We start from the raw sequence: 14,624 nt of genomic DNA on the forward strand, positions 1-14,624 counted from the left end.
GGGGAGGAATTACATCTTTATTTCAATATAATTAGTTTCCTTTGTAATCCTATGTGTTTTGTTCTGTGTTTTTAAAAATATCATTCTGAAAGGGGGTCCATAGTCTTCACCAGACTGTAGCGAAAGGGTTCCATGACGAAAAAAGAGAATGAATTCCTGCCTTAAAAGACAATTCTTTCAGAGTCAATGAATGCTTATCCAAATTATCTGCATCATTTTTTATAAAACAGTTTTTTGGCTTGAACCTTTCTCATCTGGTGTGCTCATAAAAAAGAAATCCCATTAATATTTGATTGTAAAGTGATGTCAGCAGTCAATAAAAAAATAAGTCAGTAAAAGGGTTGAGTTCTTTAATTGGTTATATATGGTGGCATTTGGTCTACAACCTGTATCATAAAATGTAAAAATTTGAGTGATAAGTATCTAGCCTTAAAACAGCCTTTCCAACGTGTTTACACCTGACTGTTTGGAAGTGCTGACGATGAATTATTTTAAGTTTGTGGAAAATGCAGGTGATGCCAGTTCATTGTTCTCCCTGCACTCCTCTAGCAACAATTATTTTCAAAAACAAAGTAAAATCAAAGTACTGATTACAGTCTTGGTTAAAGGTTAATATATATATATATATGTACTATATATACATATGTATATGTGTGTGTGTGTGTGTATATATATATATATATATATATATATATATATATATATAAAAATACACACTCTTACAATAGATAACATAGAGTTCCTGATCCAGGGTTGTGTCTTAAATAGAACATTACAGTCCTAAATGCTCAAAGACTGAAGAGTATCATACTTTCAGCTTTCAGCCAGGTTCATACGTAGTAATCCCACAGAAACATCAAGTGTTCTGAATAATTATTCTGGGAACTAGATCTATAATATATCCTAACAAGAACTGTGGGTCAACCAAGCATTCTTCTGTGGGGAGAAAGCCACTGACCCAAACAGGAGCATATGCAAGAACAAATTAAGAACAGACTTTTTATCTGGAGGGGACCACCTGACTAGAAATTAGACAATAAATATAATGAGAGCAGACTCTGTAGTATCCATCTTTGCATCTCTTGGGCCTTATGTGATAAATGCTGCTCTCAAGAGAAAATTAGGGAAGAAGCAAGAATAGAAATGCAGAAAATTTCCTGAAGACACTGAGAGACAGCTGCAGCCTCAGGCCCTTCAGAACCAGCACTGACCTAGACCTGCTCCTCTGTCCATGCTGCCCCACACCAAGCACCTCCATCAATTCCTTCCTGACTGCCTATCCCCTAACTGTTAGGGGAACTGGGATATTGAGGCCCTTTCCAATTTACCCTCATTCTAGCATCAGGTGACCTAAGATCACAACCAATCATAGAAACACAGACATCAAAACCTAGAATAACTGGCTTCCTGATCCAGTCTCTACCCTGAGAGGAGAGGTCACCCCTATCCTCATCCAAGCCATCATGATGAAAGCTCAGAGAATTCTTAATCTGCTCTGACTAGCTTTAACTAAGAATGATAGGTCACAACCCTCAGGTCCAAGACCCCCAAAATCAAATCCCATTAAAAGCTGTCCTGTCTCCCCTGCTCCCCAATGTCCTCAGGAGTGGAAGAATGAATGTTCCCAGAGCCAAAGTACAAAGTTTTTATTGAAAAGGCAGGACTACAGGATAAAACTGGCCCAGCTCTCTATGATAGAGAGATGGGGAGGGACCCCAAGATCCTGCTGAGAGCCCAGCCCAGTCCTCAACCCTACATCAGAAAATTTTCTTCTATTCTCCCTCAAAAGTTTAGGGAACTCTGCCTCCTTTCCCCATAAAAACTGGACCACAACGAGCATGCATCTCTCCCCTATACCTAAGCAAACCAGAAGCTTCCCACCTACTGCAATAACCCTGGATCACTCCCAAGGAACCTTTCCTACTGCAATCCTGGAAAAGAAAAATGAGTCATAAATCAAAGAAATCTTCAACTCAATTTTAAAAACTTCTATAATATAAAAGACCTAACATATAAAAATTCCTCCAGAAACACAAGTTGAAGTATCAATAGACAAGATAGAAAAAGTACCAATGGAAAAATTTAATTGGATAATAAATATAGGAATTAATATCTCTAAAGAATTATTTTTAATGAGAAGAAAGATCTGAAGAACTAAAAATGAGTATCACACAGAGGTTAATGAAAGGTGCATAGTGGATATGAGCTAGTTGCAAAGCATAACCAATGAGGAACTCCAAAGAAGAACAGAATTAGAGAATATCATCAATGAATAATATGACAGTAAGAGAAGATGGACTGACCTTAGGCCAAGAGCAAAGGATGACAGGTTGACAGTCATAGTCTTCACACTAATATTCTTGTGGCATTGAGAGAAAGTGAAAAAGGTCTTCGGTGCAGTACTCAAAAGCACAAACATCACTAAAAATGGCCACATGTTACCTTAGAAAACCACAAATTAACATTATCTATGTTGCATTGTATTTTTATTTATTTTGTTAAACATTTCCTAATTACATCTCAGTTTGGTTTGGGCTTTACTAGAGATTTTTTCAGGTTACTTGCAGCTTGCATACCATGAGTTTAACACCTCTGTACCAGCATACTAGGTAGACCCTTCCTGGCAAACTTTTAGAAGATCATAGACAAGAGTCACATAGGATGGGCAGGCATCTATGAGTTGTAATCTGAATCATTCCTGAATTGATGGGATCACAAATGCATTTGAGTATTGAGTGATAAGAGATGGAGCAGCAACTTAGAGAAAATAGAAGTAGCAAAAAAAAAAAAGATAAATCATGCAAAATTGATAGATTAAAAACAAATTGAAGAACAAACCCAAGATGCAACAGAACCAAAATAAAATAAAGTAATAAAAATGTGGGACAAAATAACAGATATGAAAGACAAATTAAGTAGTGTAAGCAAGCAAATTAATTGGGGTCCCAGAAGATGTTGAAAAAGAAAAAAATAACTAGTTATTGTCAGAGAAAGTTCCCCACAGTGAACTAGAAAGAATGCACAGGAAACTAACAAGGAGAAATCCTAACTTGAATTCCCTAAGGCATACAAATCACAAAACTATTAAATTACAAAGACAAAAAAAATTGCCAAGGGAGGAGAAATAACAAGAAATGACACTTGAAATACAACTTAGAATAACATTAGTTTTTAAAATAACAATAAAATCTTATATTGATGGGGTTGTAGATAAATAGGTATACACATTCATTATTGGTAGAATTGAAAACTTACAGAATATTTTGGTAGGATAATCTAGCAATAGAAAATAAAAGTTTTTAAAATAAAAATAAACTAAAGTAAGTTCAAAAAACTCAAATGTAAAAACTAAAAACCAAAAAAAAAGTTTAAATTTTCACAGTAACATTCTATGAAATTGCCAATTAAAAACAGAAACCTGCCTACCTAAAAAAAGGCAATAGTTAAATAAATCATGGTACATTAAAGTAATAGAATACTATAATTGCAATCCAGATCAGTGGGTGTAAGGAATAGAAATCTGTAAAGACTTCTGAAAACTAAGAAAAAGTAAAAAATAAAACTATTAGAATGAAGTGCACATTATGACCATGTAATAGGCAAAAAGAATAAGAAGAAATGGATGAAGAATCCTGGATTTGGAGTGATGAAAAAATTTTTCTACTTTCTCCATTGAAATTAAATGATTTAAATATAAGTAGTTACTAAGCAAATTGGGGTGGTTGTATTGAAGTTCATATAATATTTTTTAAGAGAATTCAGAGAGCTTGCCCTAAAATACTTTCCATCTTTATCCTTTTAATTTTCCTATTTCTCTTTTGAACCATTCTAGAGCTTCTGTTTTTGATCCCTTATTTCTGGGGGATCTATAAGATATGTTTTCTTTTTTCTTTCTCATAGGTAGTTTTCTGTTCACTTTCTGTTATCTGATAATTTTTCTTCATTGTGTGGTAACCTTTCCAGGTTTCCTGGTTTTTCATCTTTTTTTAACCTCCTTGCTAGTTTTTCTGTTAAGAATCTTGATTTATCCTCAAACTGTCAATCTTTCTGCTCTCAGGTTTTATTTACCTTCTGTCAGTCAGTCAACTAGCATTTATTAAGCACCTTCTAGTGCCAAGCACTGTGCTAAGTTCTGAGGATGCAAAGAAATTCGAAAAATAGTCTTGGCACTTAAGGACCTCAGAAGCTAATGGGGGAAACAACTATGTTCAAACAAGATAGAGACAGGATACGTGGGGGATAATGTCAGAAGGAAGGCACTAAGGTTCAGGAGAACTGGTAAAGGCTTCCTGCAGAATGTAGAATTTTAGCTGAAACTTGAAGGAATGCAGGAAAGTTAGAAAGGGAGTGTTCCAGGCATGGGAGACAGCCTAAGAAAATGTGCAGAGTTTGGAATGGAGTGTCTTGTGCAAGGAACATTGGTGGGGCCATTGTCATTGGGTTGCAGAGTATGTAGCGGGGGGCAGAGGAGTAAGGTATAAGAAGACTTGGGGTGGATCAAGTTATGAAGAGCTTTAAAAGCCAAACAGAATCTTTATATTTGTTCCAAGAAGTAATAGGTAGCTACTGGATTTTGGTATATAGGGGGATGAGATGCAGACATGTTTTGGGAAGATCAATTTGACAGCTAGGTAGAGGATGGGTTGAAGTGGGGAGAGACTTATGGCAGAGAAAGCAAGGAGCAGACTATTGCAATAATCCAGATATTCAGTAATGGGGACCCCTACCGGGGTGGTTTCAGTATCAGAGAAAATAGGGCATGTATAAGAGAGGTTGCAAAGGTAGAAACAATAAAACTTGATACCTGATTGAATATGAGGGGTGAGAGATAGTGAGGAATCAAGGATAATACCTAGACTGTAAGCCAAAGTAACTAAGAGGATGATGGTACCCTTGACAATAATATGGAAGTTAGGAAGAGGGGAGGGCTAAGGGAAGGGAAATAATAATTTTAGTTTGAGATACGTTAACTTTAAGATGTTTGCAGGACATCCAATACAAGATGTCTAATAGGCAATTGGCGATACAAAAATTGAGATCAAGGAGTTAGGGATAGACAAGTAGATCTGAAAGTCATCTACATAGATATGATCATTGAAACCATAGGAGTTGATAAGATCACCAAATGAAATGGTGTAGAGGAAGAAGAGAAGAACACCCAGGACAAAGCCTTGGGAAGTCCCCATGGTTAACAACTGTAATATGGATGAAAAGCCAGTGAAGGAGAAGCAGAAAGAGCAGTCAGTCAAGTAGGAGGAAAGCCAGGAGAGAGCAGTGTCACGAACATCTAGGAAGAAGAGAGTATTGGGGGAGGATGAGCAACAGTGTCAAAGACTGTAGAGAGGCTTTTCTCTTATATGAGAAGGAAGATTGAGGAAAGGCTATTAATTTGGCAATTAAGAAATCATTAGAAACTTTGATGGGAACAGTTTCAGTTGAATGATGAGGTTGGAAGCCAGACTGCAAAGAGTTAAGAAGAGGGTAAGAAGAAAAGGAATCAAAAGCACCAGTTATAGCTGGCTTTCTCAAGGAGTTTAGCTACAGAAGGGAGGAGAGCTATATGACCATAGCTAGTGGAGATGGATGGATCAAAGGAATTTTTGAGGATGGGCATGAGTAGAGAAGCAACTAGTAGACAGAGCACTGGAGAAGACAGGGTGGGAGGGGATCACTTGTGCACACAGAGGGATTTGCTTGGCAAGGGCCACCTCTTCATGTGAAGAGGCCTGATATCAACAGAAGGCATCCAAATGGTATGAGACAAGACACAGGAATAAAGAGGAAAGTGCCTTCAAATGGCCTCAATTTTTTCAGTGCAGTATGAGTCAAGGTTTTCAGATGACGGCTGTGAGAGGTTGGAGGTGGGATGAAAATGTTTGGAAAGGATAAAATGGCAAATAGGATAGTGAACAAATTACAGAAGTGTCAAAGGATTGTCTTGCCATAGTGAGGCCCCAGTCGAGGTTATTTAGCATAAACTTGTACTGAACCCAGGGAACAGTTCCATGATTTTCTCCAGCTTTATTCACCAGCACATAAGTGGGAATTAAGGCATCAGATGGACAGATTAATCCAAGGTAGGGTTTAACTGGGCAAGATCTTTGATAGGGCAGAGGGTCAAGGGACTGAAGAGAATAAGACAACGTAGAGTTGAGTTGGTTCATCAAAGGGTCAAGATGAGGAAGGGGAGAGATTGTGTAGGGGTAGTTTGGAGTGTTAGTCTGCAAAATAACAGGTTTAGAGAGGTTGGAGGTCTGGGTGAGGGTGAAGAAGATGTTTTGAAGTCATAAAGCAGAGGGGAGTTGGACTGACCATATATTATGATTAGATAGAGGAATTTCAGAGTTCATTAACATAGATGTAGAACATTATAAGTAATGTCAAGATCAAGGCTACGACCATAGCTGCCTGCAGGCATTGTGAGTTGGAGGAGGGGATCTTGGGAAATAAGTAAATTGATAATCAGGAAATCAGAGTGTTTGAAGGACTATGGAGAGACAGAGACAGAGAGTAATCTTTCCTATCATCTTCTCTTCTCCCTGCAGTTTTAATGTCTATATATCAGGGAAATGACTTGGTTTGAATCAGTGGCTTCTTGGCATTATAATGGGATTTGTCTCTTCCCCCTTGTCCAATTCACAACTATTTATTTAAATTTATTTAAATAGTTAATACATAGTTAATAGTTAAATAAAAAAATTTATTTAAAAAATTCTTCCTCCCTACCACCTTAAAAAAATTGGACAAGTACTTGCATACTAGTTCTGACTCTGCTGACACCACCTCCTTCATTTGTATGCATTTCCTGTGCACATGTATCCTTTCCTTCCCCTCTTCCCAGCACCCCAAGTCTTCCCCACATTGGAATATAAGCTCCTTGAGGGGAGGAACTGTTTTGTTTGCTTGTATTTATGTCTCCAGTGATTTGCACAGTGCCTGTCAGCTGGAAGAGCTTAAGAGATGTTTCATCTCTCTCCATCTGGTTTCTGAGGCACAGCCCTGAAGCACGTTGTGTTAACTGGGCAATGTTGACCCCATTCATTTGCCCATACTCATACCACATTTGGGAGTTTGTAGTACTGCAGCTATTTAAAATATCAAACATGGAAACAGGCTAGAGGAAAACACTAGACGTGGAAAAAACCAATGCCCACATTTATTTATGACTCATCCTAGGACTTTTCATGTTAAACAGCTCATGCTAGGTGCTCGACATGTGATGAGGTGTCACATGGGGACCATACTTAGACCCTGGCAATCCCAGAGCTCTATAGATAGCATGGGATATTCATAGCCCCCACTGCTGTGGAAGTGCAAGCAAGTACCTTCAGGCCTGAGACTTTAACGTCTCCTCTTGGGTTGCTAAGCATTCTTTAATGACCATTGTCGGCTGTCAGAAGTGGACTATTGATGTTCTGGATTATTTTCACCATTTCGATAATCCTATTCCATTCTGAAGGGGTGAGAGAATGAACATGTGCTTGATAAAGACCAAAGTACATTGTGTGTACACATACACATATATACATTACATACGTATACATATATGTAATATGTATATACACTACAAATATGTACGTATGCGTATATGTATATATTTACCTGTCTATATTTATTTAAAACTTCAGTGTAATGTATATAGTTTATATGTTGCTGTTGTTTGTCCTTTGTAATAGACGAGGACCAAATGGGACTTATGGGGTGTCTGGAAAAGACTGGCACCTCTGGCATGAGGCCTGCCATGCCCTTTTCAGGGCCGCTCATCCATCTTTGGTGTCCGCTTGTCACCCAGCTCTCACCTGTGGCTCCAAGAATCTGTAGCATGCACAACGACCACACCCCAGTAAAAGCATCTCAGCAGACGGGCTAAACTAGGTTGAGGGTAACCAACAGGCCTCAAACCCGCTAGTGAGTTAAGGGGATGCCTACCCCAAGCATGTAAAGACTTTCCCCCTAGCAGAATGGGCAGATGAGAATAATTTTCTCCAACAGCCATGAAGGTAATTGAAGCAGGTGCTGTGGAGCACTTAAGGCATTTTTTGTTTTTTTGAAGGGGGGAAAGCAGAGCAATGGGGTTAAAGTGACTTGCCCAAGGTCACACAGCTAGTAAGTGTGTCAGGTGTCTGAGGCCGGATTTGTACTCAGGTCCTCCTGACTCCAGGGCCGGTGCTCTACTCACTGCTCCACCTAGCTACCCCTGTAAGGCATCTTAAGATTAAGATGGGTTAAAAAAAAAAAAGATAGTCATGATATGTCTGTGTAGGGAGCTGCCGCACTTGGGATATATACATACTTATATATAAACGCATATAGAGATATACATAGACTGCATCCCAGGCCATCGCCAGCCATCCTGACTTGCCACTGGACTTCAATGGTTCTGAACAAGAGAGTGAGCATGCTGGCTTTGTGCAACTCTTCCTCACTTAAATCCAATTCATGTGCAAGTCAATCGCCCATTATTTTACAATTTATTAGTTTACTATTTAGCTATATATTCTATATACTTATTGGTCTATGCATATATGTGTAAATACCATACATATAATATATATATACACATGTGTGTAAATACCGTATACATAAATGATACATACACATATTATATAACTACCCAATGTGTGTATGTGTGTGTACTGGCTTTAAAGAACTTGCTAGCCTTTGCATTCATCTTTAAATCCACAATGCATTTAGTGCTTCAGGTCTGATTGTGTTTAATTGCCTTGTCCTGCGAGAAGATAAGGCTGCTGAGATTGCTGCTGTCTGCAGATGTGATATATAGCTACAAAGACTTGATCTGCCATCCTTTCCAATGATCACGAAATTGCTGTAAAGCCTGTGCTAACCTAAATGCTTGGGGAATAGGCTAGTCACTAATTAAATTTCTTTACTACCTCTGGGTTTACAGAAAATCCTTTCTTTCTGCCTTTATTGTTAGGAATCTTTCTAAACTCATTCTGCCATACATTGGCCTGAGTCTCTGCCAGAGAACTGGCCTCAGAGTCAGAAAAGGCTGGTTCATATCCCATCTCTGATACATACTGACTGTATGACCTTGAGGAAGTCATTTAATCTCATAATGCACCAGGCAGTTATTTAAAGTGGAGGTTCTTATTCTAGGATCTAAGTCTCTGGATAGATTTTGAGGGAGAAGGTCCATGAATTTGAATGGAAAATAAATTTTCCCATTAAACTCTGATTTAGCATTTCCTTCAATTATATATTTTTAAAAAAAGAAATTGAGAAGAGATCCATAGCCTTCACCAGATTGCCAAAGGATTAAGAAACATTAATAGACAGGAAATGCCCTATACTTAGGAAATCACAAATCCAGACCCCCCCCCTTAAAAAAAAGACAGTTGTGATATGTTTGTGTAAGGAATTGTCACACTTGGATTATATGCATACTTACATATAACACATACAGAGATCATACATACATGCATATCCATTAATTACATGTCCCATGAAATCAGATTATTTTTAACAGAGAATGTCATCTGCTATAACCACTATTTTCAAAATAACCTCTATTTGTGTCTCTACTACTGCATTCAAAAAGACAGAGCATCTCTAATGGAGAGAAGTGTGTTCTTTGTTCCTGCAAAACCCTTATTATACAGAAACCAAGTTTGTTCTCATCTTGTCCAGCTGTCAGACTCCAAACCCTGGAGTCACCCACACAGTTGTGGCAGGGAGGGCGGGGGGGGGCTTGCTCCAGAGTCTGTTGGGTGAGGAAAAAAAAGGAAAAATAGAGGAGCTAGGCTCTAATTTAGAAAAAAATTACTTTTCATGCTCTGATAAAAAGTATTCTAGCAATTTATAGCCTGTCTTCCGTAGCACATACTTGTCTTTCCTAAAATTATCTTTGAGATCATTAATAATGCTATGTACCACACGCCTGAGTCACTGGATACTATATATGGGATCATTAAGGATAATAAAGGCATGTGTGGAATATGACAGCCGGAATGAGACAGAATAGCACAGTGGATAGTTTGCCATTGGTAGCCAAGAAGGAAAAGCTTAGTTTTTGTAAATTAGAAGTGAAATTAATCCAATGTGGTTGAGTCATTTCAGACATATCCAACTCTTGGTGAAGACACTGGAGTGGTTTGCCATTTCCTTCTCCAGCTCATTTTACAGATGAGGAAACTGAGGCAAACTGGGTTAAGTGACTTAACCAAACTCACATAGCTAGTGTCTGAGGCCACATTTTGGACTCAGTTCTTCCTGACTCCGGGAATGGACCTCTATCCACTGTACCACCTACCTGCCCCGTCTTAACAGTAAAATAACATCCAACACAATAGTCTCTGATTTAGTCTGATATGATAGCAGACATAACTCTCATGTTGTAAGAGTCTCAACATGACCCCAGAATATTATCCATTTCTCTTCTCTAGCTTGACTGCATTCTGAAGATAACCTTTCGGAGGTTCATTTGAAAATCTAAGCTAGCATTTGAAATCTAGATAAAATATGGCTAACAGATGAAAAAACTCAGGATCTGTTCCCCATTCTTCATTCATTCAACAAAGTGCCAAAAGGAAATTAATAGAAAATGTTAATTTCAGAACTAACTGGGGCCATTTGATAGTAATTGAAAAATATTTAAATGTTTTTAACCTCAATTTTCCCCAATTCAAAAGATGAGGTAGAGTGTGGAACTGGAATCTCCCCTTTCCCATTTCCTTGCACTTCTCTTATTTTGAGTCATGCCCTGGGAATGGTGGAAGCCTGTGGCTTCCTAAAATGATCCCTCTACAAAAAGAGGAGACAGACGTTTCTCTTATAGAAATAGGCTGACAAGTCTTCAAGTTTTTCATTGAATTAACCAATAAGTAGAGAAATAGCCCCAGAGGCAAATGATAAATCAGTATCCTTCAGACAAAGAGGCAGCAGAGCTCCATGCAGGTTGAGGGCCAGCCTTAGAGTCAGAAAGCCCAAGTTCGTATTGCCTTTTACATACACTATCTGTGTTACCATAGGTAAGTCATGTAAGGTCTCAGTGTCCCAGGCATTTCTCTGGGACTGTAACAAATTGCTATCTGTACTGGTCGGTGGAATTTCCACAGTGGGATTTGCTTAGACCAATGAAGTCATAGGTGCAGAGTCATCCCACATCCCCTCTCCCCACAATTGTTTGGGTTGCATGCAGGGGCTGTATCAGGTTTCAGAAACAAATAAACCTAAATACATGCATCCCTTGAAATATCAAGCAAAGGATTGAGAAAATGGAAAATCTCCCTCATGGCTTTTTGTAGCCATCCCAAAGTACTTGTGGCATACTTAAGATATGCAAGTTTAAACTTAAAACTCTTTCCCCAAATATATTTAACAAGAGTTAAAGATTAAGATTAAGAAATCACTGGTTTCTAAAAACACGGTAATATTTGAGCTATTGATTTTTCAAACCCAAGCATAGGACTTTACATTTATCCCCATGAGTAAAGTGGTAAATCCCAATGAACCCCAAACGACATCTCATCCCACCCCAGATTTCACCTCATTAACTCCTCCCCACCCCTAAGATAATGCTTGAGGTACAAAGTGTCATATGAGCTTGTCACTAACATCAATAAAGATCAATATGCTATAGGCTATAGTAATTTTCTCTTGTGTGTGTTAATTACTCTCCAGGCATCACACAATAATCAAGCTACTTGTTAGTTGAAGATGCTCCAGGGGTCCAAAGCCACCTCTTAAAAAGCCCTAGGTCACCTCAACAGAATGTGCTCCAGGGGGAGGTTCAGGCTCATCAGGAGGTCTGACCTGAGGCTATTATTACTATTAATTGTACCTCAGCCTCCAGGCAGATCCGAGTCCAGTACTCTCTCCTTGGGGCTACAAAGGTGTCCACTGACCACCTCTTATTCTTAATTCCCATCCTGTGACCTTAAAAAAGTTACTAAAGTAGTAAGCTATGAATCTTATTTCTCTATATAAACATATAGATAAAAAATAATTAGAAGAAACATCATATTTGTCTTCAAGTATATGAAGGACTGTCATGCAGAAGAGGGATTGATTTGTTCTACTTGCCCCCTCCACCCCCAATGGTAGAAATAGGGATGATGGATAAAAGTTACAGAGAGGCAGAATTCAGTTCCATTAAAAAAAAAAACCAAGCTCCCTTACAATATCTATCCAAAAGGTTGCCTTTGAAGGTAGTTTGCATTAGCTCAGACCAGGAATTCTTTCTTTTTTTATGCCGTAGATTCCTTTGGCGGTCCCTTCTTAGAATAATGTTCTGAGATACGTATGTGAAAATGCACACAGCTATAAGGGAAATCAATTAAATTGAAATACAGTTATGAATTTTTTTAAGTTTACAAACCTCAGGTCAAGAGTCATTGTCACCAGGTGATCTCTGAGGTCACTTCCAATTCTGAGATTCTGTGGTTGTTATTTAAAACAATTCATCTCCACTTTATTTCAGTAGAACTACCTAGATTTCATTTTAGTTTTCATGCTCTACTGACATTCACTTGGATCCCTATTCCCTAGTATAGTGCCAGGCACAAAGTAGATGCTTAATCAATGCTTCTCAATTAATTGACTGGTTGATTGCCATGTAAATCGATCGATTATATGTAAATAGCATGTTAGGTCCTATTTAGAAGCCATCCCAGAAGATGACAACGGCTTAGGGAGAGGCTGGGGAGCTATGTTAAGTGCCTTATGAATAATTATGTGACATTCTGTAATGAATTAAAAATGAACCTTTTTGATTAAGCAAAGCAATAATAAGGTACGTTATTGTCAGCAAAATTAATTCTGTTAAATCAAAGAGAATAAGTTTATGGGGAAATTAATTGTTGCTATTATTTAGCCATTTTAATTAGTCCGGCCTGCCCAGTGCGTTAGCTGAGACTTTAGGAAAGCTGTTAGACACTGTAAAGCATGATTGAATTTTTATGGGAATATATTACTGGGTGTGTGCTTCATTATGTATTATTCAAAATTAAGTGACTTGACATTTCAAGTCTGGACAAAATACTGAGATGCCTATCTGGCATCAGTTTGTTCCACAAAAATAAACAAATAAGATTACAGCAAATGGAGCAAAGGTCCTGACAGCTCCAGAAATTCAGCTGACATAGCTTGGTTACTGTGCTACAAGACCTCATTCCATACTTTTCAGTATGGAATGCATTAACACTGGTGTCCTGTCAAAAAGAAGTGAGACCTTCAGCCGTCCATGCCTCCCTACTTACATGTGAAGCTTTGTTTACCCATCTCAGAAGCCTGGAATGAGGAAGGAGAATTCCAGGCAAGAGTTTCTGGTTGGACAGAGTTTGTTTGTGGGGGGAGGGGCAACCAGGGGGCAGAACTTTCCCAAGGATCTTTCATTTCACAACTCTAAGCACACTTAAACCCACCAGAATAACATTAAATCCTGTTTCTTACTATGTTATTTGGAGAGTTCCACACAGGCTGCTCTTCTGAACAGTGTTAGCAGTTCTGAGCAATTCTTCAAATGACAGGATTGAATGTATAGATACCTGGTGTAGCAAGGAACTTGTCTATTCACATCAATTCTGAGAGTGGGAAAGGCATTCAAGGACCTCACTGGAAAAATAGCCTTGATTTGGCAGGAGTGAGAAGGCCAGGATGGTCTCCTCTCTTATAAACCAGTAATTCCTTGTAAAAGCCATGATCGTACTCTGCTGATAAAGACCCTAAACTTCCTATCAAACTGAAATTAAATGAAATGTTTGATCCATTATTATTGAATCTAGTGACTTCTCTTTTGTTTTACTAATACATGTGGGGGGTTTTTAAATTTAAAATCACTTCCAATAATTATGCCATAATATTCTACTTTATTTTTGTCTTTTTTTTTTATTTTGCTATCATAGGGAGTTCCTGGTGAGCAAAATCTTTATATCAGTTCAGATCGGCTGTTTTTCTGTAACCTCATCCTCCTAGGCACATTCAGGGCTCTGAGGGATAAGGTGATATGCCTAGGGTCACAGCCAGTATATGCCAGGGTCTTCCTGACTCTGAGGCATGTTCATTATGGCAGGGGTGGGGAACCTGCAGCCTTGAGGCCACATGTGGCCCTCTAGGTCCTCAAGTAAGGCCCTTTGACTGAATTCCCCGGGGTTTGTTCTGTGAAGTTGGGAGTCGGTCAAAGGGCCGCACCTGAGGACCTAGAGGGCCGCATGTATCCTCGAGGTCGCAGGTTCCCTACACCCACTCTATGCCGTGGCATCTTCCTAACAATGAACTGTATGATAGCAACCAAACTGACAGAGTATATACACATTCTGCACCCATAATCCACCACTTCATGACAGAAGTCATCTGGAACCAGTGTGATCGCTTGCGTTATGTGAATTCAGTTGTCTTTTTGTATTTTCATTTGCTTCATTTCAATTACTGTGTATTGTTCTCCTGCTTATGATCTCTATGAATCAATTCATTCTTCTCATTTTCCCTAAATTCCGTATATTCTCCATTCCTTTACAACTCAATAATATTGTTACAATGCCCCTTTCAATGGGCACCTACTTCTTTCCTGGTGTTGAAAGTAAGTCCACATATACCAAAATATTTGTACACACGGCCATGAATATTTTGGTATGTATCTACTTTTCTTTCATCGACCTCCTTGA

The sequence above is a fragment of the Trichosurus vulpecula genome, chromosome 6 (genome assembly GCF_011100635.1).
Source record: "Trichosurus vulpecula isolate mTriVul1 chromosome 6, mTriVul1.pri, whole genome shotgun sequence".
In the NCBI taxonomy this organism is placed as follows: Eukaryota; Metazoa; Chordata; class Mammalia; order Diprotodontia; family Phalangeridae; genus Trichosurus; species Trichosurus vulpecula.